Consider the following 20,084-nt stretch of genomic DNA (forward strand, 5'->3'; position numbering starts at 1 on the left):
AACCCTTGTCCATTTTACATTGTTACGTGGCTATGCTGTCACTTTTAGCACCTTCTTGATCTTCCAAAAATTATATTATAGCGCTATAAGTATATTCCAAAGAACCTTTTGAAATTTAAATATATTTTGCACTAATAAATCTTTATGATTTGGCGACATTTATTTAAATGCCACTAATAATATGTTGGCGGCGGCACATTGAATACTTTAATGGCGTTTATCTTAACGCCACCAATGACCTAATTTAATGGCGGTTATCTGAACGCCGCTACAAGTAAACTACCAGCTCGTCATATAATTTGGCGGCATTTATTTAAATGCCACTAATAGTATTTTGTCAAATTTATTAACGACGTTTATCTAAACAACGCCAATTTTTAAAATAACGGCGTTAACATAAACGCCGCCATATTACGTTGCCAGCGCATCATATAAATTAGCGACATTTATTAAAAAGCCACTAATAATACGTTAGCGGCAAATTGAATTTATTAACGGTGTTTATCTAAACGCCACCATGAGTTTTCTTTTTTGTATTGCAATTTATTATAAATGCCGGCACATTTTTTAAATTAATGACATTAATATAAACACCACTACAAATATATTACCAGTGCTTTGCATTAATTAACAAAATTTAGGACATACCAATAATATGATATCCCACAATAAAAAATATATAATATATTAATTAATAATAAATATAATATAATGGGCCACTATTCATATAATAAAAAAATTACAAATCAAAACACATAAAAGTTCCCCATGGATAATTCTTCTTCTTCACGTTTTGTTTGTCATTAGCTTTAGAAGCATTTCTTTCATAGGTAGTTCTTCACATTTATCCAATAGTTCTTTGAAATTGTGGTGCAATTGTTGAGCCTGGAAAATATCAAAAAGTCATTGTGACGCCCCCAAAATCCCCACGCCCGAACACGGGGAATTCGAGACGTCCGGATGGTGACAACCCGGATCACCATCCTATCGACGGGTGCCAAGTGTGTGCAAAGGCAACAAATGTGCACAAGAAAAACGCAGCGGATAACGAAAGTCATATAACTAAGTACCAGAATTTTTCTTAACATAATACAAGCTATTTAAAACGTACATAGATAAAATATTACAAAACACAAATACAGTTTTAAACAAATAAAAAGATAACATCTGCAACCCGGCGGAGCCGCATCCTCGGGCTCAGCCTCCTCCTCTTCATCCTCTAACTCTGCACCAAAAGCTACGGAACCACGAATGGTACCGCAGGTAAGTAAAATCCAAACACTACCAGATAAAAACACATATAACTCAAACAAGATGCATGAATCATGCCCAATGCACAAAGCCCATAAAACACAGTTTTCCACACACTCCAAAAAAAACCCATTTGGCCCAAAAACACATCCTTTCCGAAAAACACGCCAAAGGTCACATTTGGCCCAATATCTCGCCGGAAGTCCATCCGGCCCAATATCTCGCCAGAAGTCCATCTGGCCCACGCCAAAAGTCCCATTTGGCCTCACAAACCATTATCCAATTTTTAACCGTATGCACCATGACCTCCCCTAGGGGTCATCCGCACACCCTGGCTCCAGTGTCACACCGCAGAGTACCACCACGCATGTGACACCTAACAAGCGATGCCCAGTTCCGCGCCCCGCGCGTGCGTAGCCAAGCATCCTCTAGCCCTCGCCAGCAAAGGGCCACGGAGTCGGTGAGTAGGGCGATGCCCGGTTCCGCGCCCGGCGCGTTCGTAGCCAAGCATCCCCTAGCCCCGCTCCCGTCATCTCTCTCGACAACTCAGGGGACATCACTCAGTTTATTCCGCTCCCGAGTGACCAGAGGAGCTCCACCGAGATAATAACCCATCCCGGCTTGGGCTCGTGATACACACGCACCCGTAAAACCACTCACGCCAATACACAGGCTTTTCACACAAATCCCACAAACACATGTGCATGCACCATGAAATGCCATATCAATGCATAATAAAATAATCCAACAACATAAATCAATAAAACAGACAACTCCGTCCTCCATCCATCCGACCCCCGAAACTCCTCGGACTCAGTCCGGAATCAACAACCAACAACAAATATTTATTGAATGAGCAATATATATTTAAATCTGTAAATAGGGTTTGGAAAATACTTACAGCGCTATACGGTATTTTTAGAAAGCTCGCGGCGTTGCAAACGGCGGAGGAAAAGCAACGTAACAGTGTAATTTACACTGTGTCCGTGGGTAATAAATTACCCATTTTTGAACGGGGACAAACCAGGGCTTAGGATTGATAGGGAATGGTTTAGGGATGATTGTGAAGCTATTGGAAGTGGTGGTTGGCCGTGGGTGGCGGCGAAAACGCCGGAAATAGGCCGGAAAACTCAAATCGGAAAGCAAGCTCGTAGGAGCTGTTCCGGTGGTCGTTGGAGGCCGGAAATAGGTGGGTTAGGACGGCAAGGAGTCGGTGATGAAGTGGTGAAGAAATGGTGGCCGGAGGTGGAGAGACGGCGGCGGATCGGAGTAAAATCCGTGGGGAAAGAAATGGCTCTTCCGGCCAAACGGCCGGCCGGATGGGGGAGATATTTGGTGGGAAGGTGCGCCGGAGGGAGGGGGTTCGAACGAGACCGGCGGCGAGCCAAACGGTGGCCGGACGGCGGCGGTCTGGGCAGAAAACAGTTCTAGCGACAGGGGCAAAAACAGAGCAGGTGCAGCCACTTCCGGCGGCTCTCGAAAGCAAACGGCTGGTCCGATGGCTCTGAAAATTGGTGGGGATGATCTATGGTGGAAGGGGAAGAGAATGGTGGTGACGGTGCATCAAACGGTGGCCGGACGGCGGAGAACCGGCCGGTCAAAGGGGCAGCGACGGGATGGAGAGAAAAAGGGGCTGCTGCGTACGCGGGAGAGGAGGAAGAAGAAAGAAGAAGAAAAAAAAAAGAAAAAGAAAGAAAAAGAAGGAAAAGGAAAAAGAAAAAGGGAAAAGAGAAAAGAAAAAGAAAAGATGAGGGAAAAGAAATGAGGTCCAGTCCTCACTCCGGAAACCAAAACTAATCCGCCGAAAACGATTTTAAAAACCGTAAAACGACTAAATAAAATAAACACATCAAATAAATAAAAAACCAATTTAAAACACATTAATTCAAAATAAATAAACTAATATATTAATTAAATTAAAAACAACCCTTCAGTGAAAATACACGTAAAAGCGGGTCATCACATCCTCCCCCCCTTAAAACAAATTTCGTCCTCGAAATTTGCGAGATCAAACCTCAGCACCAAGCAGGATACCATAAACAACTCCGATTATACTTGAGAAAATCATACCATCATCCATTTCCACACAAGAATGAAGAACGCGCTTCCCAAAAATACTCCTATAAGCAACTCCATCATATTCGCACTAATCTCCCAGAAATGCATCACATCTAGAACTCTTAAAGCGGCCACGTAAACCGAAATCACCATATCCACAAGAACTTCAAAACCGCACCCAAGCAAATTTCAACAATTAGTACTTCTTATTAGAATGAACTGTATTAATCTCAATCAACTCTTATGCTATATTATCGAAACTTTCATTGTATACCATATCTTGGTAATCTAATAGTCACTTCCAAAATAAACCATCAATAATCATCATATGCACAACTAAAATATTACTCTCCAATTACAAGTACCTGCTTGAAATTTCGAGTCGTCACTAATTACCCAAATTCAGCACAAAATTTAAATACCTAATTATCTCCAAAATATCACGCTTCCGTGCACACTCTGATAACTCGCCAAAATGTAAAAAGACTATATCCTCATAAAATAACACCCTTGAGTACAAGCTAACTCTAACACCTGGAAGCAAGAAAATCCTTTACCACACTTTGATAGAAAATAAAATCTCCCAAAATCGTGAATCATCACTCCTATCCCTCAATTATCTCTAGCTACCTTAATCAAATCAAAATCATCCCCTAAATTCTGAATATCGTCTAAATTTAGAGATGACTAAACACACTACGAACCACGATTGAATTCACCATAACCTTAATAAACCCTTCTTATAAACTCACTTACCTACTTCTATTCTCATAACCCTAATATTAGCACGACTATTTCCTTCAATTGCATACAAAATTAAATCTCAAGATAGGCCATGCTATTCAAACCTCCAATCCATCAAAACTATGGCACTACTCTCCTGACTTCTACTGCTTATTACCTTACGTACCTGTTTAGGTTAATCACCGCTGATTCCCAAACTTCCACTTTCAAGATTTTATTATCCACTACACCTGGCGACTCAACAATCTCTCTTCTAGTTAAATAAAATGTATATAATTCTCCCAATTGGACACTCAAAACTCCAAAAGAAAGTATAGTCTCAAAATTTAAATTCCTGTGTGACCTCAAGTCACAATTAATTCTCTAAGATAGTCTCCACAATAAATGCCAACTATCACTCCAATTGGTAACCCACTTCAACTGTACACTCCGATCAACTCACTAAGAACTCGAAGTTAAAATCTATTGAATTTAATACTATCACATCTAATCCATTTTCAGTACTCACCAAAGCCATTTCTCTCAAGCCCAAAAAGAGACTAGGATTTGTACTCTCCGAAATCCATACACCCTCACCACCACTATAAATGGATCTCATGTATCCTTAGCTAAGATCAATAATCATTCTAACGTATAAGTGATCCATCACTTCCATTTCCAACATCCGTACCTTATCCTCAAAATAAACAAAATTTCATTTCCCAAAACTGCATCATCTATTATCCTCAACTCGGTATGAATTAATCCTAAAACTTGTCACTATAACCTCGAGCTATAACAATTATTGCCAACCCACATTCCATTGAGTAACACGCTTCGACTGAACGCCCCAATCGATTTACCACTATCACGTGTCAATCTTATACGTCCTTAGCCGAAACCAATAGTCATTCCAACACACAAATAGTCTACTACCACTATTTCCACCATCTCGACTTATATCCGCAAATCAACATGACTCATTCCTATATCTGCTTAACTTATACCCTTAATATCAGTAAATAGTTATCGCTTAAAGCTTTGTACTGAAAATGACCTTAAACCTGCTAATAATCCGTTCCCAAAAGTTTATAGAACATAAGGTCTCAACTTCAATCGAATTCAATACCAACAATTAAACTATTGCTTCCAAAACCTCAATGGATCTATTTCTTCCGAACCGACAAAAATCATTTCCTAAAATCGATTACTACAACCTCGAGTTAACAATAGTCATTTTCTGAACTAAGTCAATATCTACAATCCTCAAAGAAGTATATGAGCTAAATCATTACCTTCCATTCTCAAAGAAATGTACCCCAGAAAAATTTCATATTATTAACTAAACTCTGATCAACCCCATTTTAATGGTTGCAAACTAATCACTCTCCAGAGTGGAACAAGCTAGCACCCCAAGTCTGTAAAATTAAGAACTCAACTCTTATTATAAATTGGTCCTTCAACTCTGCAATTCTAAAACCTTAAATCAAATAAGAATAATTTCTAAAATTTCTAAGATCAATGAGCTTACACCCCATAATAGAACAATCGGCTCCCAAAACCTTTAAAATCTAATACATTAACGGATAATAAGTCATTTTCTGAAATCCTCGAGATTGATAGCTTTAATCCAAAACATTCACCTTAAAACTTGTAAATTTTTAAAACCCCAATTGCCACCAAATTGTTCATCCGAATAAGCGAAATTTAAAACTTGAAATTTAATTATTTCCCCCAAAGCTTGTCGAACCTAAAACCTTAATTACCAAAATCTTATTTCCTAAAATCTATAAGGCCTCAAACCTTAGATAAAATTTTCTTAAACCAATCCTTAAAGTTCGTTGAACCTACACTCTCCTATTCTATAGCTTCATTACATAATTTCTACAAAACCTAAGACCTCAACCGTCTTAAGCGACTTAAAGCTAACTCCCCTCCTTAGTTGCAACTTACATTCCTACTCCCAAGAAATTGCCTAATCCATGTCGTTCCCTTCTAGCCACAATATTATGAAAGTAACCCACCTTTATAAAAATTCAACCCTACTTCACTAAGTTTTTTTTTTTTTTTCAACAACATTCTCAATAGTACCGTCCTCCTGTCATAGCACAATCCTCAATCCCACTTTAACACCGGACAAAACAAAACAAAACAACTTAAAACAAAATAAACAAAACAAATAAACAACATACTTGCAATTTAAATAAAATCAAATCAAGTTAAAGAAAAACAAATAAAACCATCGTAAAACCAAAAACCAAAACCAACATCACACAGCAAGAAACAAAAGAAACCAGCATGCAAAAACATAACCAAATAAATAAAAACAAGCAAACAAGTTCAAACAAATAAAACAAATCAAATAACAACTTTACTTAACATAATTTTTGAAACACAACCTTTAAAAACATTCTGGTACTACCTACGGGACATGTGGTTTTACCCAGAGCCAAACCGCTCTGATACCACCTGTGACGCCCCCAAAATCCCCACGCCCGAACACGGGGAATTCGAGACGTCCGGATGGTGACAACCCGGATCACCATCCTATCGACGGGTGCCAAGTGTGTGCAAAGGCAACAAATGTGCACAAGAAAAACGCAGCGGATAACGAAAGTCATATAACTAAGTACCAGAATTTTTCTTAACATAATACAAGCTATTTAAAACGTACATAGATAAAATATTACAAAACACAAATACAGTTTTAAACAAATAAAAAGATAACATCTGCAACCCGGCGGAGCCGCATCCTCGGGCTCAGCCTCCTCCTCTTCATCCTCTAACTCTGCACCAAAAGCTACGGAACCACGAATGGTACCGCAGGTAAGTAAAATCCAAACACTACCAGATAAAAACACATATAACTCAAACAAGATGCATGAATCATGCCCAATGCACAAAGCCCATAAAACACAGTTTTCCACACACTCCAAAAAAAACCCATTTGGCCCAAAAACACATCCTTTCCGAAAAACACGCCAAAGGTCACATTTGGCCCAATATCTCGCCGGAAGTCCATCCGGCCCAATATCTCGCCAGAAGTCCATCTGGCCCACGCCAAAAGTCCCATTTGGCCTCACAAACCATTATCCAATTTTTAACCGTATGCACCATGACCTCCCCTAGGGGTCATCCGCACACCCTGGCTCCAGTGTCACACCGCAGAGTACCACCACGCATGTGACACCTAACAAGCGATGCCCAGTTCCGTGCCCCGCGCGTGCATAGCCAAGCATCCTCTAGCCCTCGCCAGCAAAGGGCCACGGAGTCGGTGAGTAGGGCGATGCCCGGTTCCGCGCCCGGCGCGTTCGTAGCCAAGCATCCCCTAGCCCCGCTCCCGTCATCTCTCTCGACAACTCAGGGGACATCACTCAGTTTATTCCGCTCCCGAGTGACCAGAGGAGCTCCACCGAGATAATAACCCATCCCGGCTTGGGCTCGTGATACACACGCACCCGTAAAACCACTCACGCCAATACACAGGCTTTTCACACAAATCCCACAAACACATGTGCATGCACCATGAAATGCCATATCAATGCATAATAAAATAATCCAACAACATAAATCAATAAAACAGACAACTCCGTCCTCCATCCATCCGACCCCCGAAACTCCTCGGACTCAGTCCGGAATCAACAACCAACAACAAATATTTATTGAATGAGCAATATATATTTAAATCTGTAAATAGGGTTTGGAAAATACTTACAGCGCTATACGGTATTTTTAGAAAGCTCGCGGCGTTGCAAACGGCGGAGGAAAAGCAACGTAACAGTGTAATTTACACTGTGTCCGTGGGTAATAAATTACCCATTTTTGAACGGGGACAAACCAGGGCTTAGGATTGATAGGGAATGGTTTAGGGATGATTGTGAAGCTATTGGAAGTGGTGGTTGGCCGTGGGTGGCGGCGAAAACGCCGGAAATAGGCCGGAAAACTCAAATCGGAAAGCAAGCTCGTAGGAGCTGTTCCGGTGGTCGTTGGAGACCGGAAATAGGTGGGTTAGGACGGCAAGGAGTCGGTGATGAAGTGGTGAAGAAATGGTGGCCGGAGGTGGAGAGACGGCGGCGGATCGGAGTAAAATCCGTGGGGAAAGAAATGGCTCTTCCGGCCAAACGGCCGGCCGGATGGGGGAGATATTTGGTGGGAAGGTGCGCCGGAGGGAGGGGGTTCGAACGAGACCGGCGGCGAGCCAAACGGTGGCCGGACGGCGGCGGTCTGGGCAGAAAACAGTTCCGGCGACAGGGGCAAAAACAGAGCAGGTGCAGCCACTTCCGGCGGCTCTCGAAAGCAAACGGCTGGTCCGATGGCTCTGAAAATTGGTGGGGATGATCTATGGTGGAAGGGGAAGAGAATGGTGGTGACGGTGCATCAAACGGTGGCCGGACGGCGGAGAACCGGCCGGTCAAAGGGGCAGCGACGGGATGGAGAGAAAAAGGGGCTGCTGCGTACGCGGGAGAGGAGGAAGAAGAAAGAAGAAGAAAAAAAAAAGAAAAAGAAAGAAAAAGAAGGAAAAGGAAAAAGAAAAAGGAAAAAGAGAAAAGAAAAAGAAAAGATGAGGGAAAAGAAATGAGGTCCAGTCCTCACTCCGGAAACCAAAACTGATCCGCCGAAAACGATTTTAAAAACCGTAAAACGACTAAATAAAATAAACACATCAAATAAATAAAAAACCAATTTAAAACACATTAATTCAAAATAAATAAACTAATATATTAATTAAATTAAAAACAACCCTTCAGTGAAAATACACGTAAAAGCGGGTCATCACAGTCATACTAAATTAATAGAGAGAATAATATGTTTTAAAGAAATAATACATGTTGAAACAAGATGTGATAATCATAGGAGTAATATTTTTAACCTCCATGTTACTTGATAACTACACAACGAGTTATGTAATCTTCCTTTTACATTTTTTTCAATCCCTTGTCTATGCTTTGACCACACAGCTGGACAAAGTGAGTGCATTCTGCAAATTAAATAAATAAAGAAATGAGTACAAATCGAAGGAGGGAAAATCTGGAGAAGCATCAAAATGCAATCCCTTCATATCGCAAATTAAGCCACAACAATAACACCATGGTAATGAATCATAGGGAAAGGCCACATAGTAGTAGAGGAAATGAGAAGCCACTGAATCCATTAATGTCATAATTTAATTCATCACAAATTAAATTGTTTATATATAGACATTAAAATAAACTGAAGATCTTGTTCCCCCAAAACCCAAATGTCTCATAGCATGTAAAGACAAATAATATTTACAATTCTAAGGAGTACATGCGCATCCACACGCATGTAGGGTTCCCTCTCTCTCTCTCTCTCTCTCTCTCTCTCTCTCTCTCTCTCTCTCTCTCTCTCTCTCTCTCTCTCTCTCTCTCTCTCTCTATCTCTCAAATAAAAAGCCTTGCAATTATTTTCTATATATCCTCCCTTAACATCTTTATTTCCAAGTGAATTATTTTCCGATTGTTACATTTAATATTGCTGTAAAACAGATTTGCGATTGCAATATATATAAATAAATATATATATATACTCTGTGTGTATATATAAGTGTTAAAAGTTAAAGTAATCTCTGTAATTTGTCATTGTGATATATTTATAATGTCCATATTCTGTTTTTGAACTTTTTACTCTATATAAATTACCTTCAATTAGTTCCTCCATAAGGAGAATATGATATCCTTTATTTTTTTTAAAGTTAACTATGTATATATATGTACTGTGTGTTTGGCCGGCCCCATAAAGCTAAAGTTCTAATTCTGTCTAAAACTCTTTAGCTCGAATCGAAACTTACAAAAATAATAATAAAAATAAAAATAAAAAACTCTTTGGCCCTCTAGAAAAATATAAATTGCTACTTATCCTAATTCCTTAAAATGTGAAAAGGCTCTTCTAACTACTCCATTTAAAATCTTTGAATCTCCACAAAAATAAGAAAAATAAAGATATCTTAATTATTATTTTATTAAATCCAAAAACAATGTTCTCTAAGAGCCAAGAAATAATATTTTTATATATATGCATAAATAAATATATATGTGACCCCAAAAATTCCAAAAATATGAATATATATAATTAAAGCCAAGAATTTTGGCCTCTCACCATATGCATATATATTTGTATGTTGGTATGACAGTTCGGAAACAAGTAGAGAAATAGATCTGATAGTGGTAAAACAGGACCATGCACTTGGAAATTTTTTACGCAGACTTGTAGGAATAAATCACAACTGCATTCATTTAAATATGGAAATTTTTTACGCAGACGTATAGGCATATAACTTAATTTTTTAAATGAAAAATTTGAATTCAAAATCCTCACCCCTTGTATGAAAAAAATAAACCCAAAAATAGATGAAAACCTTTTCAATAAAGATATTTTTCTTCTGCAAAAAGAAACTTATTAAGTGAAAATGCATTATAGGCTTATGATGGAAGAAAATTGTGATTACATCTTGACTCTTGGATTATACAATGGAGCAAATAATAAAAAACCTAGGAATAAAAAAACCGACTAACCATCCCCAAAAAATCACTATTGTACTGAGTGAGAATACAAAACAAAACAAACCAAAACCAATCCAAATAAAAGACTACCATGAAGAAATAAAAAAAGAACCTGCAACGTGCAACAAATTAGACCACACACAGAAATAAAGATATGAAATAAAATAACCAAATTAGAGATGTTAGCTAGATCTATATAAGATCAAATTATCAGCTTACAACCTAATATAATTTGATGTGGGATGTAATAGTGTTTTTCCTTTAAAACAAAAATAGTGTTTACTTCTGTTGATCTACTTATATACGGTTGAGGAAAACTCTATACATCTGAAGATTTAGATGTCATTTATAAAGAAAAACATGGTAAAACTTACATCTCAAATATTTTATATTTACATATATATCAAGTATTAAAACTAAAACCATTTATCCTTTACTCATCGTGATCTTTTGGTGCAATGCTTAAAAGAAAAAGGTGCACAATTTAAAGGGGACATGCATATGCATTTATTCTATTGGCTACCGTACCTTGGCCATGCATTCACATTGATCAGATTCAAAAATTGAAAGAAGGTGCAACTCGCAAGTGAGATTGATTAGGCAAGCACATACGTACGTACGTACCTACCCATGCCACTTCATCTTCCCCCCATCAAGTTGCATGAGCATCATATTCTACTGTCGTCAAAGGCGTCGTTTGCAGCAGCAGCAACCAGCGGGCCAGTGGCTTCAGGGCAGTGCGTTTTCAGTCAAAAAAACTCTGTTTTTGGGCAGCAAAACAGAGCATCATAGATGGAGGCTGGTTTCGAACGGTGTGGAGACCAGGAGAAGGCGTGTGTGGTGCTGGTAACTCCTAGGCTGATACTTTGAAACCTAGATGCAAAAGGAAGAAATAAGATCAAGAGGAATGTTTGCAGCGTGTAATGCCGTATACACTAGGGAGGGAAATTTAAATTTTATGAAAATTTGAGGTGAGCTAAAGGTGCCAACTTAGTTTATGTTTTGACGGAAATTAGATGTGTGGGTGTACGAATATTTGAGGTGGGTTGTTTCCGTGGTTTTACGTTGGTTGGGAGGGATGGACGAGTTGCAGCGGGTTGGTTAATTAGCAGTGAGAGGGAAATTCAAGTTTTCTTAAAATTTGACAAAAATTGAAATTGGCGCTCAAGTTTGGAAGACCCGTTTTTGTTGTGGGAAAATTTTTAACAACTCATATATGGCTATATATATGCACACATGATAGCCCCACGTTTATTAGACTTAATACCAACCGAACTACTCATATGTTAGGATTGGTTTACTTCATTTTTACTGTTGGTTTCGAATAATAAATCTGGTGGCATATTTCTTTGGTCAAGTTTATGTATCTTTTGAATGTGAATTATAATTAGTTTAAGAGATAAGCCGATATATAAGGCAATTTTTAATATATTGAATATGATTTAATTAAAAAAATGATACTTCAAAGTGAGAAAACGTGTTTTTACCACATTTATTATTATTATAAGTGGGTAATATAAAATATAAATTATTCATCATCATGATCGGAAGATTCACAAAATAAACTCAACATGTGATCAACAAATATATATTAAACTGGATTAAAGAGTTAATTAAAGTGACATTCAATTCTTTTTTCTTTTTCGGAAAATGTCTCATACTTTTTTAGAACCAAATTATAATATAATTTAAATTATAATTAAAATTTATACATTTAAAAAATTATAAATTTATTAGAGTTATATTTTGAATTAACTTGAATTCAACTTCAAGTTTTTAACAAATTTTATATAAACGATTATATTCAACCCCGCCCCGCGCGCCCCGCGCTCAACCCAATGTCTTACAATTTTTTAGACCCAAATTATACTATAATTTAAAATATAAATTAAAATTTATACATTTAAAAAAATATAAACCTATTAGAGTTGTATTTTCAATAAACTTGAATTCAACTTCAAGTTTTTAACAAATTTTATATAAACTAATATATTCAACCCGCCACGTGCGCCCCGCGCTCAACCAAATGTCTTATAATTTTTTAACCCAAATTATAATATAATTAAAATTATAAATTAAAATTTATACATTTAAAAAAATATAAACTTATTAGAGTTGTATTTTGAATTAACTTGAATTCAACATCAAGTTTTTAACAAATTTCATATAAACTAATATATTCAACCCGCCCCGCGGGCCCCCCGCTCAACCTAATATCTAAAACTTTTTTAGAGCCAAATTATAATTTAAAATTTATACATTTAAAAAATTATAAATTTATTAGAGTTATATTTTGAATTAACTTGAATTCAACTTCAAGTTTTTAACAAATTTTATATAAACGACTATATTCAACCCATCGGACGGTGTTGACACTTAAAAATTAAGAGATCAAGTCAAACGGGATAATCAAGAAGTAGATTTAAGAAGAACAACATCAAGGACAGCTGTAGATCAACCATGGGACGTAGGGCGGTCCGCCTGATCAGTTTGCTTTTCTGTGCAAATTAAGACTACATACAAATCTAATTACTGCGTAACCTTATTCAACCATTTATGTTTATGTAATAACATATACTGAGGTGTGAGAAAATGACCCACGACCATATATATTTGGACGTGACGCAAGGTGTGGACCCGGTGCTCCACTATATGTGAATGTGATCATCCATTGCGGTTTCCACTGTAAAAACCTACCCACCTTTTCGCTGGAGAACAAAGTAAGGCCAGGCAGTGCACACACATAACCGAGAGAGAGGGAGATTAATGGAAAAGAAAGAAAAGACCAACAACAACAACGTTGAAGACTTTCGACGACAGCCATGCAATTGCCAATTGGTACTGTAACACCGAAATGTTGGCAACGTTTGATAAAGAGAAGGTAGGAATTTCTTCATAAACGCGTGGGCGTGTGTACGTCAGCTTACCAAAATCAGAACCTCTCTCTCTCTCTCAATCTTATGTCCATTACCCCCCTTTGCTTTTTCTCTATCACTCTTGTTTTGCTTTCAAGTAAGTGATGGAACAGACAGAAAAGTCCAATGCTAACAAGAAATGCACCAAAACGAGAAGTTTTAGGGACACAGCCAATCCTCACAAGCATCAGTATCACTATCAGCATCAGCTACTACAGTACTCAAATCAGTATGGGTTTTCAAACCAGAACCAGCATCAGAGATACTACCCAGCTCTGCTTCCTCTACCCACTCAAATGCCAATCCGGATATCCGGGTTTTAAGTCAAAATTTGAAAAAAAAACCCGAATATCTAGATTAAATCCGGTTATCCGCCCGGATTGAAATCCTAATTAATTCAAAGCAGAGAACCGCCCAGTTTTAATAATTTGGATCCGGTTGCACACCCCTATTACAAACATTCTTTCTCTCTTTCTTTAGCTATGGCTTACCTCCAACCAATTGGATTTACATATATGCCAATCCAGACATTCTAGTTGTTCTTAATTTTTAAAAAATAAAAAATAAAAAAGTATCTCTTCCAATTGGATTTACAACCTTAAAAGATCTTTTGAGACAAAATTTAAATTTCATCTCAAAAAATGTTATGATTCAAAATTTAATACGAACAACTATTTTATTGTTCCAATAGTAATTTTTAAAGATGAAATTTCTATCCATAATAAAATTTATTGTCAAAAAAATGCGGGAATCATTCCCTCTAACTATATTCTTTTTTATTATATTTCCCCACCCTTCCCGTAGCTCTTCTCTTCCCTCTTTCTTTCCCGCGTTCCACTTCTCTCCCGTGAGTGTGGATGTCAGGGCCACACAAGGAACTTTTCATTCTGTTCACAATCGTCTAGGTTGTTCTTTGAGTGTGGATGTCAGGGCCACACAAGGAACTTTTTATTGTATGGGGCTTGTGCGTTAGAAGATAAAAGTCTAATACAAAAGGTTGTTCACAATCGTCTAGGTTGTTCTCTCAAACGACACATATTTTGAACTATCGTTTGTGTTAGACTTTTATTAAATTTTTTGTATGCATCTTTGCTAAAATTATAGATGTTATAAACATGTATTGGATTATATGATATTTTGAACTAATTTTTTATCTTTTCCAATATGTCTTAAATTATTAAGTGAAATAAATCATTTTTATAAAATATATATTATTTTTTATAAATAACCATTTCTTAAAACTAAACAAACGTGCTTTGCACGTTGCTCCTACCTAGTGTATATATATATATATATATATATGTATGTATGTCACAGTTTTAATTTTTTTAAATTATCTAGAAAATGAATGGTATTGGATGGGTTGCAAGTAATCATTACCCTCTGCTGGTTACTAGTAGATAACACTACAACAAATTTAACTTTTAAAGACAAAAATTTTTAGGGATAAATTTTTTTTCGTCTTTAAAAAATCTTTTGAGACAAAATTTAAATTTCATTTCAAAAAACATTATGGTTGAAAATTTTATTCGAACAACCATTTTATTATTTGAACATTAATTTTTAAAGACGAAATATCCTTCCCTAATAAAATTTGCTGTGAAAAAAAAGCGGGATCATTCCCTCCAAAAATAACACCGGATAAATCAATTCTTATCCCACCCTTCTCCTTCTCTAATCTCCCACTCTACAATCCCCATTCCCCCCTTCTCTCTCTCTCTCTCTCTCTCTCTCTCTCTCTCTCTCTCTCTCTCTCTCTCTCTCTCTCTCTCTCTCTCTCTCTCTCTCTCTCTCTCTCTCTCTCTCTCTCTCTCTATTTATTGTCGATGCTCTAGGCACGGCCACCGTCGTCAACATTCGACCAACGACTACGGTAAGCTTTCGTTCTTTTCTCTCATCCTTCCATTCCGTTTTTCACTTTCTCTCTATTTGTCTCATCAAACTCTGTTATCGCTGCTGATTTCGTGCACCACCATTGTCCTCCCTGTTCACCAAGTCACCTGCGGTAAGCTATCTTCTTTCTCTAATTTTATTCAGTTTGTCCCTCAAAATAGCAGTCACTGCTTTGCTTTTGTGAAGTATTTTGCATTATTGAGTTACAAAATTTTGGAGTTTAGGGGTGGAAATGAGAGGATTAGCTAAGTGATTGAGGTACACGAAAGCTAAAATAGGAAAAGCTTAGATCTTGTGAGTTTATGTATCTCTTTCACATCATGAGTGGTTCCGTTCAACACCACCGTAACCTCCGTAAGAGTTGGATTTGGGGATTATTTTTCAGTTAGGTTTGATTGTCTCTCATTTAAAATATTGAAGTGCTATTATCACTTATGTCAATTTTAGTATGTTCGGTAGATTTTTTCTGTTTGGTTTCCATGAAAACAGAGGAGTTCAAATATATGAGCTTTAAATTCAAATGGAAATAAGAGTTTGGATGCAGCTGCTTTCTTGTAAGAGTTTGGATGCAGTTTAGTATGTTCGGGTTTTTATGTTTTCTTTTCTCTGAATTGATAAAATCAGGTGACCATTCAAATAGATGTATCAGTCATTTATGCCCAGTTAAGGTCTTTGATTTTGATCATACAAACTATAGAAGAGTTTATAAATATGGAGTTTCTTGAGTTCGTAGTCTTTTTCCATAAATTGTTAGCCAATTGTTGTACTTGTCTCTGCTAATTGAAAACTTAAATTGTTTTGCCAGCTTTATGGGTTTGCATATGCTGGCCTTTAGGTGTTATTGGAACAGTTAACTTCCTCTCGGTGGAAGAACCTTTCTTTATGATCTAGTATGGAACCTTTCTTTATGATCTAGTATGGTTTGGTAGTAGAAGGTATGTGCATTGATGAAGTCATTTCCACTACGGCTTTTACATACAATGGATTAAATATTTGTCAGTTCATGAAGTATAATATTGCAAGATGTGGAAATGATGTTCTTGCTTCCGTTATCATGGACTGCGTAAAAGAAGAAAAATGAAAAAGATACATATTTATGCTTCCAAAGCATAATTGTGATTGAATATAAATATGTTTTCTATGTGTATGTGGCTTGGTCAATTTTTTTCCCTCTCTTTTTTGGGTTTTTTTTTTTTTTGTTGGGGGGGGGGGGGGTTGAGATCATGCCAATGCTCAAACTGTCAATCCTTCATCATGAAAGACCCCCTAAAACAATTGAACTCAGTGCAGCTGAGTTGCAGAAACTGTGAGTGAGTCTTCAAAAATTGCAGCTTCAGAATTGGAACCTTGCTCAATCAAATAGCCAGATGTTAGTGGTGTGCCTGCTTTGCGTCTGAAACAAATCTTTTAATCTCATAGCTACAATTCTGGTTCTTAACGATTGTAACTGTCATTGCTGATTGTGCAGGAACTTAATTTTGCTGTTGGGGGGGGGGGGGGGGGGGGTTGTGTATTTGTTCGCATATAAATGTGTTGAAACATTGAGCACTCTCACTGGGCATTTTGGCACCCAAAACTTCACTTCAGGATTGAGAACTATAACTGCAAAAGTTAATCGGAACCTTTTCTCCCATGAGTTGTCTCTGTCAGCATCAAATATTAATGTAGAAATAGATATAAGCTTGCAGCAATTTTAGTAATTTCAGGCATATTCTGTTTATAGAAAATAACTTCAGGCATATTCAAAATTACCGAAAATGATCTGCTTGTTTTTCAAACACCTAGTACTACAATTGGGTGTATTTTTTTGGATGGCCAAGGAATTTGACTGGTATTTGAGCTAGAGCTCTTTTGCCATTGATCAAAATTAATTTTCTGACATCGTTCAAAATTGATTTTCTTACATTTTGTGCACCTAGATTGTGCCTTTTGACTATTGTAAACCAGTGAAGATAACCAGGACTGATGGTCTGATGACACCTGCTGATTGGCCATGCAAGCAATATTTCCAATTTAGGGTACTGTATGCCTATTTATTTGCTGGTCAACCGAGTGTGTCTAGTGAGGTCTTGCTTTTGACTCTTCAAGCAATGCTGGGGTGGACCACAAAGCAATTTACCCTCTTTTACTGTGTTAATATTTGTACCATATTTACCTATCAATGACTCATGTATTTCCAAGGTTACTCCCATGACCTGGGATGAGAAAGTTCAGAAGTTTAATTGTTTCCTTTATTAGCACTACTATGATATATATGGAAAATATCTTGTTAATATGTGTTCTTGGCATGCTTGGCATTGCATTCTTACCATCAAGTGAATCTTATTTCTTTGATCGAGAAACCTGCAGAGTGAAAAGTTCTCCGATGATGATGATGATGTTCCCAGTGCACCACCTATTTGTGGTTCTGCTCAAGAAATTAATCAAGGTACTGAGAGAAGTCCAGTATCAACCAAAAATGATCGAAATACATTAAAAACCACATCCAGTGCTAAGCCAGAGAATGATTCTGGAAATAGGAATCCTGAGAAATTTGTAAGGTTTGTGTGATCCTCTTATGGTTATTTTTTTGGCAAAAGCCATATGCATATTACACTTTCTGTTGTTTAACATATGAACACTCAAGTTTTTGTCATAAATTTGGAAAATATAATAATTTTTTATGTTATGTTTCAATAGAACTACAGCCACTTCTGAAGAAGGTGCATCTTCAGGTTTATATCCAGCTCGCCTCCCAACATTTCATGCAATGTATGTCTATCCAACACTGCAATTATAGATGGTTTTGGTGGGAAAAAAACTATTTGCAAGCCTGCTTTTTCACACACTTAACACGCTCCTTTAGTGGGTCCCAAAATGATAAAAAAAGTATTGGTGTTTAACTTTTTTATAACTATAATGGGTCCCGTAACAAGCAGTATATTAACAGACTAGGCTTGCAAGTAGCAAAATGCTTTTGGTGGTAAATCAATTGTTTCATTATTGTTCTTATTTGATTTGTAAATCAAATCCAGTGCTCTAGGACCATGGCATGCTGTGATTGCCTATGATGCATGTGTGCGACTTTGTCTTCATGCATGGGCAATGGAGTGCATGGAAGCTCCGATGTTCTTGGAAAGTGAATGTGCTCTATTACGTGATGCTTTTGGGTGGGTTCAACCTCTTCTTCCTGTTGTCCACCCATAATGCTAAAGATTCATGCTGCTTTTTTTTTTTTTTTAATTTTTATTTATTTATTTATTATTTTTAATGTTGTTCTATCATGTGGTTTTGGAAGTGGAAGTAATGCTTAGGGAACATTAAGCGGCAGGTTAAAAATTTTAAAAAAATTTATTCATCTATTGGCAATTGAAATTTATTTCTGATAAGCGGCAGGTTAAAAATTTAAGTCACTCTAGAAGTAAATTAATGTAGGAATAGTCCATAGAAATCTGTGCATTTTATAGCTAATAGATGGATAAGGTTTTCAAATTAAGAACTAAAACTCAGAAGTTAGAATTTGAACTTCAAGGTTTGGGAATTCAATAGTCCATAGAAATCTGTACTGCAGTTTGCTTATTGGTCACTTTATCAATTATATACATGTATATATATTTTTAGCAGAGATATTTTGAATTCTTTGTAGATTGGAGATTTGAGAATTCCATGACTGCAGCAAATCCAAATGAAGAGGACCCAAAACTTGAAGATTCCAGCTCTTCACCTGATGAAACCAATGTCTACTGCCAAACCCGAGAGGACCATGATCAAAACAATGTCTCCAAAATCAAAATGATTCATATATTATAATTTTTTATTTTATAAAGCAATGTATAAATACAAAATAATGTAGTGAATTATATTGTGTTGAATATTGTATATATTTTCTTTTGCATGCATTTAGTTACAATGGTAATTAGTTTCTAACTTTAGTTATTTTTTACATAAAGTTTTCTGTTTTGATATATTTTTATTATTATGCAAAAATTTAATAATATATAGGCTTTTCTATTTATTAAAAAAAGAAAAAGAAAAAAGAAAAAAGAGTAAACCCAGGTTCAGTGTGAAACTCGGATTCCCGATTTTAAAGAATTTGGATTCATCCGAGTTTCAACTTGGGTCATAACCCGGATTAGCCGGGCCGGACCGGACCTGGTCTAAGTTTGAAATTTAGTTTTCGGGTTGGGTATATCTGGGTACCCGGTCCGAAACTTGGATGAATAGTCTTACTATTCAATAGTTCTATTTAAATTCCTTCCTTTCAGAATTGGAATGCAATATATGGCATTTACCGGTAGGGCATTTCAGATATTCAACTAATTAAGATTTTGTATATATTTTCATATCATTTAAATAAATTTTTATTATTATTTATTTTACTATCAATAAATTTATAATAGCTTTCATTACTGACGTGTACCAGTGTAAAATTAATCAATAGTTGACATTTGTTCAAACAATATAAATGTCGAAAAATTCAACATTTTACCAACGCAAACTTTATTAATTGTCGGCGTTTTATGAAATGCCACTGACGCTATATATTATCATCGGCGTAATATTATAAACGTCGGTAAACACGGTTAATATAACGGCATATAATCAATAAATTAGTGGCATTTATTTAAACGCTACAAACAATCTATATTATTACCGGCGTAACAATATAAATGCCGGGAAACTATTATTTTCCCGGCGCATAATTACTATATTGGCGGCGTTGTTATAAACGCCGCCAAAGCTA

The 20,084-nt window shown here is 36.7% G+C and overlaps 2 long non-coding RNA genes across 2 annotated transcripts; one reads left to right on the top strand and one right to left on the bottom strand.

Moving 5' to 3' along the window:
- Positions 1–562: 562 nt before the first annotated feature.
- On the bottom strand, positions 563–11,754 carry LOC122292723. Its single transcript, XR_006236999.1, has 3 exons — positions 11,178–11,754; positions 8,903–9,010; positions 563–885 (listed from the first exon to the last, which is right to left on the bottom strand). It is a non-coding gene; the product is annotated as an uncharacterized LOC122292723 (long non-coding RNA).
- Positions 11,755–16,872: 5,118 nt separating this feature from the next.
- LOC122292717 lies at positions 16,873–19,239 on the top strand. The gene is made up of 4 exons (XR_006236997.1): positions 16,873–17,901; positions 18,041–18,112; positions 18,376–18,510; positions 18,987–19,239. It is a non-coding gene; the product is annotated as an uncharacterized LOC122292717 (long non-coding RNA).
- Positions 19,240–20,084: the final 845 nt, after the last annotated feature.

This window comes from Carya illinoinensis, chromosome 13, assembly GCF_018687715.1.
Source record: "Carya illinoinensis cultivar Pawnee chromosome 13, C.illinoinensisPawnee_v1, whole genome shotgun sequence".
In the NCBI taxonomy this organism is placed as follows: Eukaryota; Viridiplantae; Streptophyta; class Magnoliopsida; order Fagales; family Juglandaceae; genus Carya; species Carya illinoinensis.